Source organism: Empidonax traillii, unplaced genomic scaffold (assembly GCF_003031625.1).
Source record: "Empidonax traillii isolate 1590-97213 ecotype Southwest subspecies unplaced genomic scaffold, ASM303162v1 scaffold889:size374758, whole genome shotgun sequence".
Classification (NCBI taxonomy): Eukaryota; Metazoa; Chordata; class Aves; order Passeriformes; family Tyrannidae; genus Empidonax; species Empidonax traillii.
In genome coordinates this window covers 42550-54855 of record NW_020956082.1, presented here as the reverse complement: position 1 = coordinate 54855, position 12306 = coordinate 42550, and the positions used below count along the sequence as shown (strand labels likewise).

General features: G+C 41.6%; 1 protein-coding gene across 2 annotated transcripts in view; it reads right to left on the bottom strand.

Moving 5' to 3' along the window:
- Positions 1 to 12306, bottom strand: part of SHLD1 (shieldin complex subunit 1) — a 46748-nt gene that overhangs the window by 22033 nt on the left and 12409 nt on the right. The window contains exon 4 of one of the 2 annotated variants that reach the window (XR_003573355.1): positions 3589 to 3813. The exons of the other annotated variant lie outside the window; for it this stretch is intronic. The gene's annotated coding sequence lies outside the window, so the exon portion shown is untranslated. The remainder of the gene's footprint in view (positions 1 to 3588; positions 3814 to 12306) is intronic. 2 annotated transcript variants of the gene reach the window in all.

The window sequence follows — 12306 nt, the reverse complement described above, 5'->3', positions numbered from 1 at the left end:
AGGGTTTAAAACTGCTACGTTCATAGCACAAGGGATTTTTATTTTCTCCACTCAACAAACAAATCCACTTTCCACTTTCACATTCTTCCTCTTGGGCATATTCACTGCTGAAGGTTAATCGTAACTCTTAAGACAACAGGAGATATATCTGACGCTTCCTTTAGTTGGAAAAATGTTTAATGCATTAAGGGCACAAAAAATGCTGGTGCCCTTGAGTAAGCAATTGAATCAGGATAAAATAAAGGTCACTGAGAATTAAAATAAAACAAATATCTGTCTGTCTGTGCAGAGACTCAGCGCCCCCTCTGTAGCTACTGTCACTTATTCTTTATAATAAAAAATAAGAGGTCGGTCTGCTGCAGCACAGCCTTGAAAGAATTCAGAGATTAGGGTATTCAAACAGAGGTGGACACAAAAGGTGTATTTTAGTGACAGCAGCACTTGTGATCTAATGCCAACATATAAGCACAAGCAGAGTACAAAGAGCAAAGTGAAGCCAAAGAAGGCATGCAAGGTTAATCACAGTGGGTGATCTTGTTAACTTCCTTTCAAACCCAACTGTATCATCACTGCTATGTGATATACAGCTTAAAAGACCTTGTGATTTTTGGGGGTTTGGATGGTTTTTTTAACCTTCACCTCAACAATGAAGGCTTATTCATGCTCCTGCCAAGCCACGAGGAAAACAAAGCTCAGGGAAAAGCTATTTAAATCTGCTCAAGGTCAACAAACACTGACACCTTACAGGCAGCAGAGCGTCAGTTTGAAGACAGTTAAGGAGCGGTCTGTCCTGGTGGAGCAGGGATTGTGCAAAGCAGGAGGAAAGGCAGAGAGGTTTGGCAGAAATGATGTCATCGGCTTGTGCTGCTTCCTTTCCAAGATTCACCCTTTGTGGCAGCATTCACACTATTCACACTGTGAGCTCAGATGTGTGATGGTTAAAACAGCTCCTGCATGTGAGGTGGATGCTCGCCTGGTCCAGGTTCCAAGGGAGCCTTTGGAGCAGAAAACAGGGGCACCACCCGGCATCCCTGTGCTCCCTGGCAGCCTCGATCACATGGAAGATGCAGGTTCTGAATTGCTCTGGGCCATGAGCAGAGCAGCACCGCTTTCCAGCCTACCACTGTCCACCCTGCTCATGGAATTTCAGCACGGAGGGGTGAGATTTATCCCCCTGTGAACCCACAACAGGATACTGAGCCACACTGAGGGACTTGACAAATCACATGGAGTAAAATCTCTACTGGAAACCCCTCAGTGGAAGTCTGCTGGGAATTTCAGATGTGCTTCTAGGAATTAAGTGGCATCATCAGTAGCTACTTTCTAACATCCCCTGCCCCTCTCACTGTGTTTGAGAGATCAGATTCCCAACACAGATTTTCATAGACTACAACTAAGGTAGTAGCAGTGTTCATTTTCTCAACTGTGTTACAGAATTTTTTTCTCATGTTGCAGAAAATTAACATAAAGAATTTGAAATAAATGCAAATAATGGCATTTCTTATGTTTGTACAAAAAGCCCTAAGCTTTTCAAATGTGATTTACAGTGAAGGAGACAAAATGATTTGGAACTCTTTAGCAAAAGACCATCTCAAGTTAAAAAAGTGATTGAAAAGAAATTACATCCTGACTACAGGTAAATTATATTACAGACAGCTAGTTGTCCAACAGGAACACTTTGGACTGTGATACACATCAAAATGAATCTAATTATCCCTAAAAATCAGAGAATCTGTAAGTTTACCTAAAAAACAGGAAATGAGCTTTTAATTGTTTCCACTGCAGACACAAACAAAAGACATTGATTAGCTTACTGGGCTCGAGAGAGGTAATTATTTTGCAGCAGATGCATCTGTAAGAGCAATTCCGTGACAGGTCCAGATTTAATCTGCCTTTGCTTTATGAAGACCATCTGTACAAATTACTTTTTCCCTCAGATTTTAGTTTTTGAGACGAACTCTGCTCAGACAGAATGCAAAACTCAATTACAGCCCAGTATCAGGACCTCCTGATGCTAGAGACATGCTACAGACTGTGTTTAATGAAAGGCCCCTAGCTGAAAGCAATTTAATTTCCTTTAAAAAACAAACCAAAAAAACCAAAACAAACACTCCCCAGTTTTGTAAAAATATTAAAAATACTATGAAAACAGATGAACAGATCACTGGGACATATGAAAGGGAGAATATTTGAAAAGTTTTTTGCCAGGAAACAAGCTAGGAAGTATTTTAGTAAAATGCTCTCTTACAGCTAATGTGCTGTCTCATTCTGCAATATTGCTCCAAAGGCAGAACATCTAGGTAGCAATATTCTGCAATACTCTAAAATCCACAGTCTTGAAAAAGCATTTAGCAAGAGATACCAACATCCCCATTTTAACTCTCCCAATGCTGTTTCCCAGATCACTGCTGACTATAGCAAGGCTTGAACTCTTTTCCAAGCCCCTCCAGCTGCCCTCATCTGCAGTGCATTTAGTGTCTGAACGGATACAAAAAGTGCAGTAGGTTTTATTTATTCAAATGAATCCACTGAATGAACTAACTATACCATCCACAAGTGCACGGGCACCGAGCAGTGTGATTTCAGGAGGCATCCAGAGAGTAAGACACCACACAAAATGAAGCCAACAGTACTTGCTTCCACGCTCTCCTCTGAATGCACGCGCTCTTCAGGATGCCACATATATGTCACCCAGCAGCAAGAGGTATCAAGGTAGAGCTGAGGTACAAGAGATGGTTCATTGCATTTCCTTTGTCTTAGCTTTTCGCCTTTAAGCAGGACTTAACACGCACCAAAGCATACTTTGGACATGTTTTAAAGACTGCACTGAGCTTTGGGAATATTCACATCAATGTTAATGACTGGAGATCTTCCCACAAACACTCACAGAGGAAAAACAGAGATGGTTTTGGGCAAAGCATTACAGAAAAAGACAAAGCAGGAGCTAAATCATCACACTCACACAGATGATGTTCTAACAGATGCAGAACTGATAACATTAACCTCTCCTCTAGGTTACTAACAGCAGCAAGAACAGGCAGGGACAACTATATTAAAATTTTAGTGAGTTATCACCAACCAGATATAGTTCTAGATACCATTTAAGTTCTGTAAGTAGTTTAGCTCTTGCCTAATTATGTTTGACAACATGCACTGAATGGTAACAACCTATCTGGCAAGACCAAGCATCACTCAGACCTATGGTCAACTGTGAGAAGAGGAAACAGAGACCAAACGGTGCTACTTAGTGCACCATCTCTTTGCCCATTTTGGCTCCTCTCACTGTTGCAGACTTCTTACCAAAGAAATCTGGCACAGGTAAGGACAATATGCCTTCTAGGTGCATTATTCCACAACAACTGGACTCCAAGTAAAGCATTCTAGGCAGATGGGCATCTGGATTATTGAGCTGACAGTTGATATGCTTATATTCCCAGTTACATACACTTTATAGTCCTGAGAGTGTTTATTCTCACAGCATTACTGCTCCCTGTGCAAGCAGGAGAAGTGCAGAGGCAGAAAGCCTGGTGGGCAGGGTGTACAGCAGCAAGCTGTGCAAGCAGAGCAGTGGGGGCCTGCAGTGCTCACCCAAAGTTCAAATCCTTGTCTGGTCCCTACACTGCTGAAGAAGACAGGTCCTGGTTCTGCTCCATTGCTTGCTCCCTTCTTTTATCACAGGTGGAAATACAGTAATGGAGCCAGGGCACAGGTATATTCAGATATCCAAATTCTCCACCTCAGTTTCAAGTAACAGGCCACTTCTGTTGCTTCATTAGTCATTAAAGCAAGAGCAGTTAGGGATACTATGGTGTCCTGAAAAAAAAAAAAATCCACACTGGTTTCTCAGAGAGAAAACAACTGTTTTCAGATTGGCAATAAACAGTGTTTTGCTAAAGGAAAACCTCAGACACACTACCAGATGTAACAGCTTCCAAAACAGCAGTGAAGCCTGATTATTTTCTCATGCAATAATCAAGTGAGGGAACCTTCAACAAGGAAGTAACTCACTGGATGAGAAAAGCTATGGAGGTCTGTTTGAGAAGTGAGAAGAAAGGGAGGGCCCAGCTGTTGCTTGGCAGGGCTTCGAAAAGCTGTGAAGGTTCAGACTAAATACCTTCAGCAAGGCTGCTGAACCAAAAGCAAGCCTCCTGCCTTCTCTCAAATTTGACCACCTCACTGTTTTGGGATCACTCTGATCTTAATAATATCTGCTCCAAGATCCCACAGGAACTGAGATGAGCAGGATCTTGCTGCACGTAGAAGAGTAATATTTCTAAGGAGGCCAAATTTGCCTCTAGCTGCAGTAGTACACCTCTGTAACAATGCATTCCTTTCCACGGCTTAGCTGCAAAGAGCTTCTGGCTAAGTTTGATCACTACACGTTCATTTAGTACCAGTTTCAAAAGGCAAATTCTGGTTGTAGTGTACAGCTGAGAAAAGGTAAACCAGCAGGATAGATCTCTGAAGGATTTCCTTCTCAAATTATCCTGCTCCTAAGAAGTGGTTAAACTGGTTCGTTTACTTAAGAGGAGGACTGGGAGTGTGGAAATCATTGATATAATCCCAGAAAGTACTGGCTGCAACACTTCAGCACAAACAGTTAGACACTGGCATCTAGAAACAGCAAAAGGTTTTGTTCTGTGCTAGAGAGGAAGGAAGATTTTGGTCAACTAAGGATGTAACAAAGCAGGTTACGAGACAGAAGTATTAAATCCAGCCACATGCCCTTTTTAAAGATGGATTATTGCCTGCAAGATACCGTTAGGTTTTACATCCCCTCATTCTATGACCAACTCCTAAGCTTGCTGCAGAGACAGCAGTCAACTAATCCACAACAGAACATGAAAGTTCATCTACAAATATTTAATTGCCAGGTATTGTTGAGAAATCATGAAGACTTTAAGTGATTGAATATTTTGTGCATGTATGTGGGAATAGCACAGGCAATTTTGTGTGAAGAACCTCATTTTCCAACACATGTTTGGTCTAACTCATCCTGGTGGGTATGCATTTCACACTTGCTGATTATGGAGCACAATGCTTACATTCTGAGTATCATATCCAACTATCAACCTCATTTTTGCTTTTAATCTTCCGAAAAAGAATGATTTCCTCTTCTTTCTCTTAAAAAAAAAAAATTAAAGCTAGAGCCTCATCAGAAATAAATCACTTTCTCCATTAACTATCAGTGGATTGTTGAAAGCTAATTGCAATATGTGACTTCTTAACAAAGCAAGGTATTCCCCTTCATATTCCACGATTGCTGGACTAAAGAACACTAATATTTCCTTCCATTCAATCCAACACAGCAACGAAACCCACTGGTGCAAACCCAGGGTCTCAGCCACTGTAGCTCACTCCACTTCTGGAATGCTGTCATAGGCTCTGCAGATGATCCACACACACACAAATGCTATTAACACGTGGCTCATATAAAATAATAATTAGCAGCAATACCAAACATCCAACTACAAAGCACTGGTGCAGCACAAAATGGATCTTCTCAAGTTATTTTATTTTGCAACTTCTGCTGCCTTCATTATATTTTAATTAAGAGTACATCAGGAGAAAAATTAACCTAGAAATAACCTCATTAGACATCCAGAGAAACAGCAATGTAATTCAGCTGGGATTGCAGATGGTGGCTCTGTAAATCAGGTTCTGCTTCAATTCAGCACTTCAGCAGAAAGTTCACACCTTCAAGAAATCGCTACTGAAATGTAAGATATCATGAAACAGATCCCACTTGGGCTGCACCATGACCAGGAGTAGAGATGATATTGTCTATAATGACTGCAGAGAAATACAACTGCCTAAATTATTTAATTCAAAATAAGTTTGTACTATGAATAGTACAGAAGGACTTGGGCTAGGCACCGGGTCAGCATATCAAGTCAGCATATCCCTTAGGTCTGTACAAGTTACTGTATTTTTGATGTTTGCTATCTGCAGGTTACTCAGTAACAAACTAAAACACCACTGTAAAACTTACTCATACACAAATATAACCTAAGCTGTGGACCCAAAAATAGTTCGTCCCCTCCTCCAACTCTGCACTGCCTGCTTCTCTGTTCCAACAATCCCCTTCTGCTTCTGCTTTTGGGTACGTTATCCAAGGATTTATTTTCAAGTAACACGACTTAAAAGGTACCGACTAGCGAAGGCAAGAGTTGTAGGTATTAAAGCATTGGTATCAGCTTTGCCATCTGCAGAATGGGAGTACTCTTCTCTAAAGGGGAAAGGAAGGAGGTGCCAGGCAGGATCAGATCAGAATATATCTAGTGTAATATGTCCCCTTCACGTGCAGTATGTTCTAGGTGGCACTGTTGTAGTGGGGATCTCAGAGGTGAGATCTGACAGTTGAAATTAGACAGTGATTAACACAAGCCTTGAAACACCATCTTATGTACTCAATATCTCAGCAACATTTCTATCAGCAAGAACTATTGACTTAGCTTGCTCTTATTACCCAAATCAGTGCACAGTCCCCTTTCTTGATCCTCCTGAGCTCTCAGTCTCAATGATTTCCTGTTGCACTGAGTTTTATAATCTAATTACCTGCTGTGTAAAACTGCTTGCTTTTGATTCTACTACCTTTCTTTTTCTTTGTCTTCCAACACACAGAACCAGCGTTCAGTAAAAAAAAGAAAAAAAAGAGTGTTGTATAATTCTTTGAGATAGAAGTACACATATAAAACAGATCACTATGGAAGTACCAAAACCTCCATTAATCGAGAAGACATTATAGTGTACTTGTCTTTTCTGGTTCTTTTTGTCTCACCTTTTCAGATTAAAAAACAATCAATCAAACAAACAAGCATGCTAAAAAGCAACAACAAAAATATACACACAACAACCCCCAAAACAAACAAACCAACCAACCAACCAACCCACAGGAAGACCAACCAAAGAAAGAAATAAAAAACCCAAAACCCTAAAACTTTTCCTGTCAGGCACTGCAGCTTGTACAAAGCTGGGACCTCCTTTAGTACTAACATCATCTGATTAGAGATGTATAAAACAGCCTGTAGGCACTCATGGAAGGTAGGAATGCACAGGGCTTACTTTCTTGACAAAACCAAATAATTTTTGGAAGAAAATAATGTCTACAACATAAGCAATGCTATGTTCACAAAATACAGTCAGCTTCCAAAACTCAAGCTGCCACTTGCTTCCACCTCTACCCAGAATGAACATAAACAGAGTATAGCTAGAAATGCCTCAACAGGCTGAAAAGAACAGTAAGCAGCACAAAGCACAAAATACTGTCATTTTCTTGCCAGTGCTTATTATGGCAATAAATAACCAGCTGCCTTCCACCCTTCACATATATACCCTGAGCGTGGGGGCTTGCTGTAAACGCAGAAGCATGGCTCATTCTGACAGCATTCCATCTGTCTGTGCAGGAGATTTTATAGGAATATGTATGTGCATGTGTCAGCCAAGGGGCTCAGCTGCTATGAAATATATAGCACACAACACAAAGGAGGGAGGAGGGTGGGGTGGGGGCCTGTTAAACTCACGAAATGAAGGAAGAAATCAGACGCCAGAGGGCTCCAGGACAAAACTTCATGTACTATAACCCACACTGATGCTGAATCACTGGTCTACGTTGTTTTGTTTAAAAAAATATTGTGGATGACGGAGTGTTATATTTTATACTTGCAGTCTGCTACTAAAGGGTTATGAGTCACTGTTTTCTATGCTTTTATGCTGCAGCCTCATCAGTTGCACACCAGTGAGCTCAGTGAGAAGGAGAGGCTTGGATTAAGACACACAGAGATCAAGTTTAAATTCAGTGTCAGATGTCGCACATGGAAGTGGTGAGAGGAGTCTGAGCCATAAGGTTCAGGAATATTTCAACTGGACTTAATCCATGTCTTGTGGTATGAGCCAAATGTTACAGGAGAAGCAAGGATGCACTGAGAGCAGCATGTGAATGTATAGGCAGGGACTAAATAACTACACACAAATCCAGGAAAACGCTCTACCATGATCTCCACAATCCTGGGATTAATCCAGGCCATGTCACTGCAGAGAGAAAGGACCTCCAGTTAGAAGGTGGTAGTGGCTGTCCAAGCAGCATTGCAATGTCCTGCGTTGTCAACACAGCTATGGAGCATCTCCTGCAACCCTCCAGGCACTGGATCCACCCTAAGCTCTACTCATGCACATGAAACAAAGGCATCTCTGCCCACAGCCTCCTGCTCAGCTTACTCCAAATCTGCCATGGCAAAACTGGGTAGGAACAATTTGCATCCTCTCACAGCAGTAAGTCTGGCCTCTACACTGAGCAGAGTCCTGGGAGCACAGCAAGAAATACAGCACCACTATGACTTTTTTGTGCTCCTCCCTGCCACTAGGCACAGAGAATGCCCTGAAATGTGTTTTTCTGTTGCCAGTTCACAGCAGCACCTAAAGAAGCTTCAAAGTCAGGGAATAAATTCAAAAGCAATATGAGACCATGGCAATCAGGGCAGACATATCTTGTTTTCTACTGCAGTACTTCAACAACTGCCAGTGCAGAGCCTTTTGGGTCCAATAAACTCCAGATGATTTTTCTACCACATAGTCAGGCTCTACATCTTAAAAAGCATTTGAATGACAGAGAGGTAAATGTAGTGAAAGCTTCCTAGTGAAAAAAAAGAAAAAAGAGTCAGGTTGTGCATAAATGATCACTGGAGTAAAAGATACCCCAAAATTAGGACCCTGAGGGTCCTCCAAGGTGTTTTGTATATCAGGACAGGTGAATCTGATAAAATACAAGATAAAACCCCTACTTTGAGAATCAGACCAAGAGAAAAAAAAAAAAAAAAGGCAAAAATCTTGAATATTTCTAATAGAGTAATGAAGGAACACCCTTCACTACTGTACAATACTGTACTGTTTAGGCCATGTGGGTACTTCATATAGGCTCATATACTTTATGCCACTCAAAAGCACTCAAGTAATAGCAGTATTTCAGCACACAATGCTTGGGCACACACTGCTTCCGTAAGATATTCCTGTAAACTGGTAATGAAAGAACATTCTCTGTATATTTATTTACGGAGTTGTTTTCAGCAGCAACACTGACAAATTACATAAAAGCACTGTTAAGGAGTGGGTAGAACACTCTCCCACCATGTGGCATGATGCAAACAACTGTCTTCCCCTGGACTGCACCAGAGGGCAAAGCTTCTCAGTGCAAGCAGCAATGCTGAGTGCAGGACAGGTGACACCTGCACTTACCAGAGGGATACACTTGGGAAAAATCAGGCAGAAATGAAAGGCACTGACAGCAAGCCAGCATATTTAGAAGAACTAACACGGAAACAAGAGGTTTTAAAGAGACTTGAGAGACATTCCTTATTTATGTGATGTGGTGTGTATAACCAGAGCATCAAATCACCCTCTAAACTACAAACACCACTCACAACTAGACTGGAGGTGACATGCTCAGAGCATCTGAATAAAAGTGTGGAGCTCAGAGTTTTTTGGAAGCTCTGTAGCATCATCTACCTGGGTCCTCTGCCTCGAGTACAGCTGCATTTCAGGCCAGTGAAACTGTACTGCTTCTCAAAATGCTTATGCTGCTCTGGGTGACCCACACAGCACTACAACACCAAAGAAATATCCTGGCAGGCTGGCACAGGATAGCCTCAGCACAGCTTTCCAGGCCAATTTGCCCTGTTTCAGGCCTTTGCCTGACATCCTTCATGACTTAAATTGCCATTTTTAAGCCATTTTCACAGATCTTTACCACCCACACATAAATAATGCAGCTGAGACATCAAGGCACGCTCTGCAGAGAGCAGGGAAGGGTAATGCTTTTACGTAAGATGTAAAAGAGGCATTTCATCTTTTGCTACTTGATAGCTGCTCAGCACAGATACAGACATCTTGGGTAATTTTTGCATTATCTACACTACAACAAGACCACGATACAAAGAGCAACTTTATTATACAACAAGGGAGACAACACTTGGGAGTCCCACGCAAAATCTAACACTGATAAAAAGATGCCATGAACAATTGTCCAGGTAAAAGAACAGTTTGCTGCTTTCCACAGTTATTTCAATTACTTAAGGATTCATGGCTTGTACTTTCGTTTCTCCTCCAGAAAAAATAAAGTATTTTGTGAATGTGTTTCAGCTGTACAGCAGTTCTTGCACTCCAAAGTAAATGGAACCATTCATGCACACACCAACACGTTTCACAACTCTTACTATTGTATTATTGTAGCACTTTTTTATAAAAATAACTCCTCTGGCTTACAGGTCTCAGGACTGCTTTGTAGCTTCTCCAGCTGCTAAAGAAAATTGGGAGTTTTGCTGAAATTGTTTCCTACAAAAGATGTTTTCTTCCTTAAAAGAATGAAAAATGGGACAAGTCTAACCTGGACACTCGACAGCAGGGTCTGCAGGGGCTATAGTCCAACCCCTTTGGGTTCCGATTCTCCTCTGCGGGCTTTGTCCCTTGTGTAACTCTTATGTCTGTGAATCTTTTAATGCAAACTTCTTGCATGGTTTTAAAGCTAAAAACATATCCTAAAGGTTTTGTGCTTTTTGGGTTTTTCCTTAAAAAAAAAAAGGAAACCAAACCTTTTTTCTCCACAGCAGTCAAGTGAACTTCTTTCTTTGCCTCTCAATGTTTCAAACATAAAGCACCAACTGTTTACAAATACACTGAAATCTGGTCAATATTATCCTTGTTTAGACATGTAACAGCACAAAAAACCCAACTGAACTCAGAATACCCAACTGCAGAAAGGATCCAGCACTTGCTTGATTTCACATCAGAAAGAAGAGAGGAAGAGAACCAGACACTCAGCCTGCTGAATGGGAAAGAGGCATCTCCCAGTCCACGTGTTCATCTCCTGGACCTGCTCTTAGGTGTCACAGCTTCTATACCAGATCGTGGTGATATACTGTCAAAGTTTTGGTGTAGTAAAAAGGGCCACTTAATGAAATCCTCTCCTGTGAGTCTCTGAAGAGAGACACTCAAAGTTGGAAAAGAACACAGCAGAGAAGGAAAGTCTGTCATCCTGCAAAATGGCCCTCCTGCAGAGTCTGCAAAGAAGCCTGGGAGAAAAAACAGCAACTACCGTCTTGTACTGCACACAAGTGCACCCAAATTCACACAAATACACCTGAAAAGCAGAGGAAATCCTCCCAGTCCTCTGTACACTGCTTGGTGAAATTTTATGGATCCAAACAACAGGATCATGCTAATCATAGTCGCTCGGTGGTAAGAAATACATCTACGGAAGGCTACCCAGAAATTCAGCATATAAAAATGTAACTTGTCTGAAAAAGAGGAAATGTATTGAAGTTAACATGGTAACCCAAGGCCACGGGTAAAGAAGGAACGCTGCTCAGCTCCCACACATACCCCAAATATTTTCTACATCAATGGAGATGTCATTGCTATCCATCTTCCCAACCCATTCCAGCCCCACAGTTATATCAGGGACTGTTCCTAGAGGTTCTCAGCTTCAAAATAATGACAAAACTAACCAAAACCTACTACCTAATGATTGAACAACAAAACCCATTTTGCACAAGATTCCTGGCCTCTCCCTCAACCTCACTGACAGTTTAATTTCCCTTGCTGAATCCTGCCCTTTCATTCAATCCATATCCTTTCCATTGGCACTTCAGCACCTTTGTACAAAGCCACGATAATGCTAAAAGGAATAGAGTTGGGCAGTGAAGTAGAAGAGGATCTCTGCAAGAGCAGCCTGTGCTTTTAATTCTAACTGTGCAAAGGAAATGGCTCCCACTGCTTGCTCAATGCCAGCAATGGAGTGAGAAGCAGGAGGTAAAAGCAGTCCCTGGGCAGGATGGCACTGATGAGTCCAAATCAGGCATCTATCCTTCATAAAAGAACTCACAGAATTTCCACTACAGTTTTTCACCAAAATAACTGTCACAGGAAAACAAGAATCTCTAACGCCCGTCTCTCTGCCTGTAACAAGCCAGAGGCTCATGTCCTTGACTCCACTGTTTGCAGCATTCAGTAAATCCCCTACAGCCATACACAGAAAAATGGAGGAGCCCCAACACCAGTGTGTGAAACTGGTATCATGGGCATCTGTGCATTTTGGAATCAAGCTCCTGAAGGACTAGAGAAGGAACGACAATAATTTTCTGAAATATTGTCTTAGGCCATGGCTTCCATGCTGGCTACCCAGATGCCACACAGACCTGCTAACAAAGTCTTTCCATGAAAATTCTGAAGCCCAAATAAAAACAATTTACAAACCAATTTGTTTCAGATGGGAGTCCACTTTAAGTGAAGGCAGCCATCCTGAGTGAACTTTTG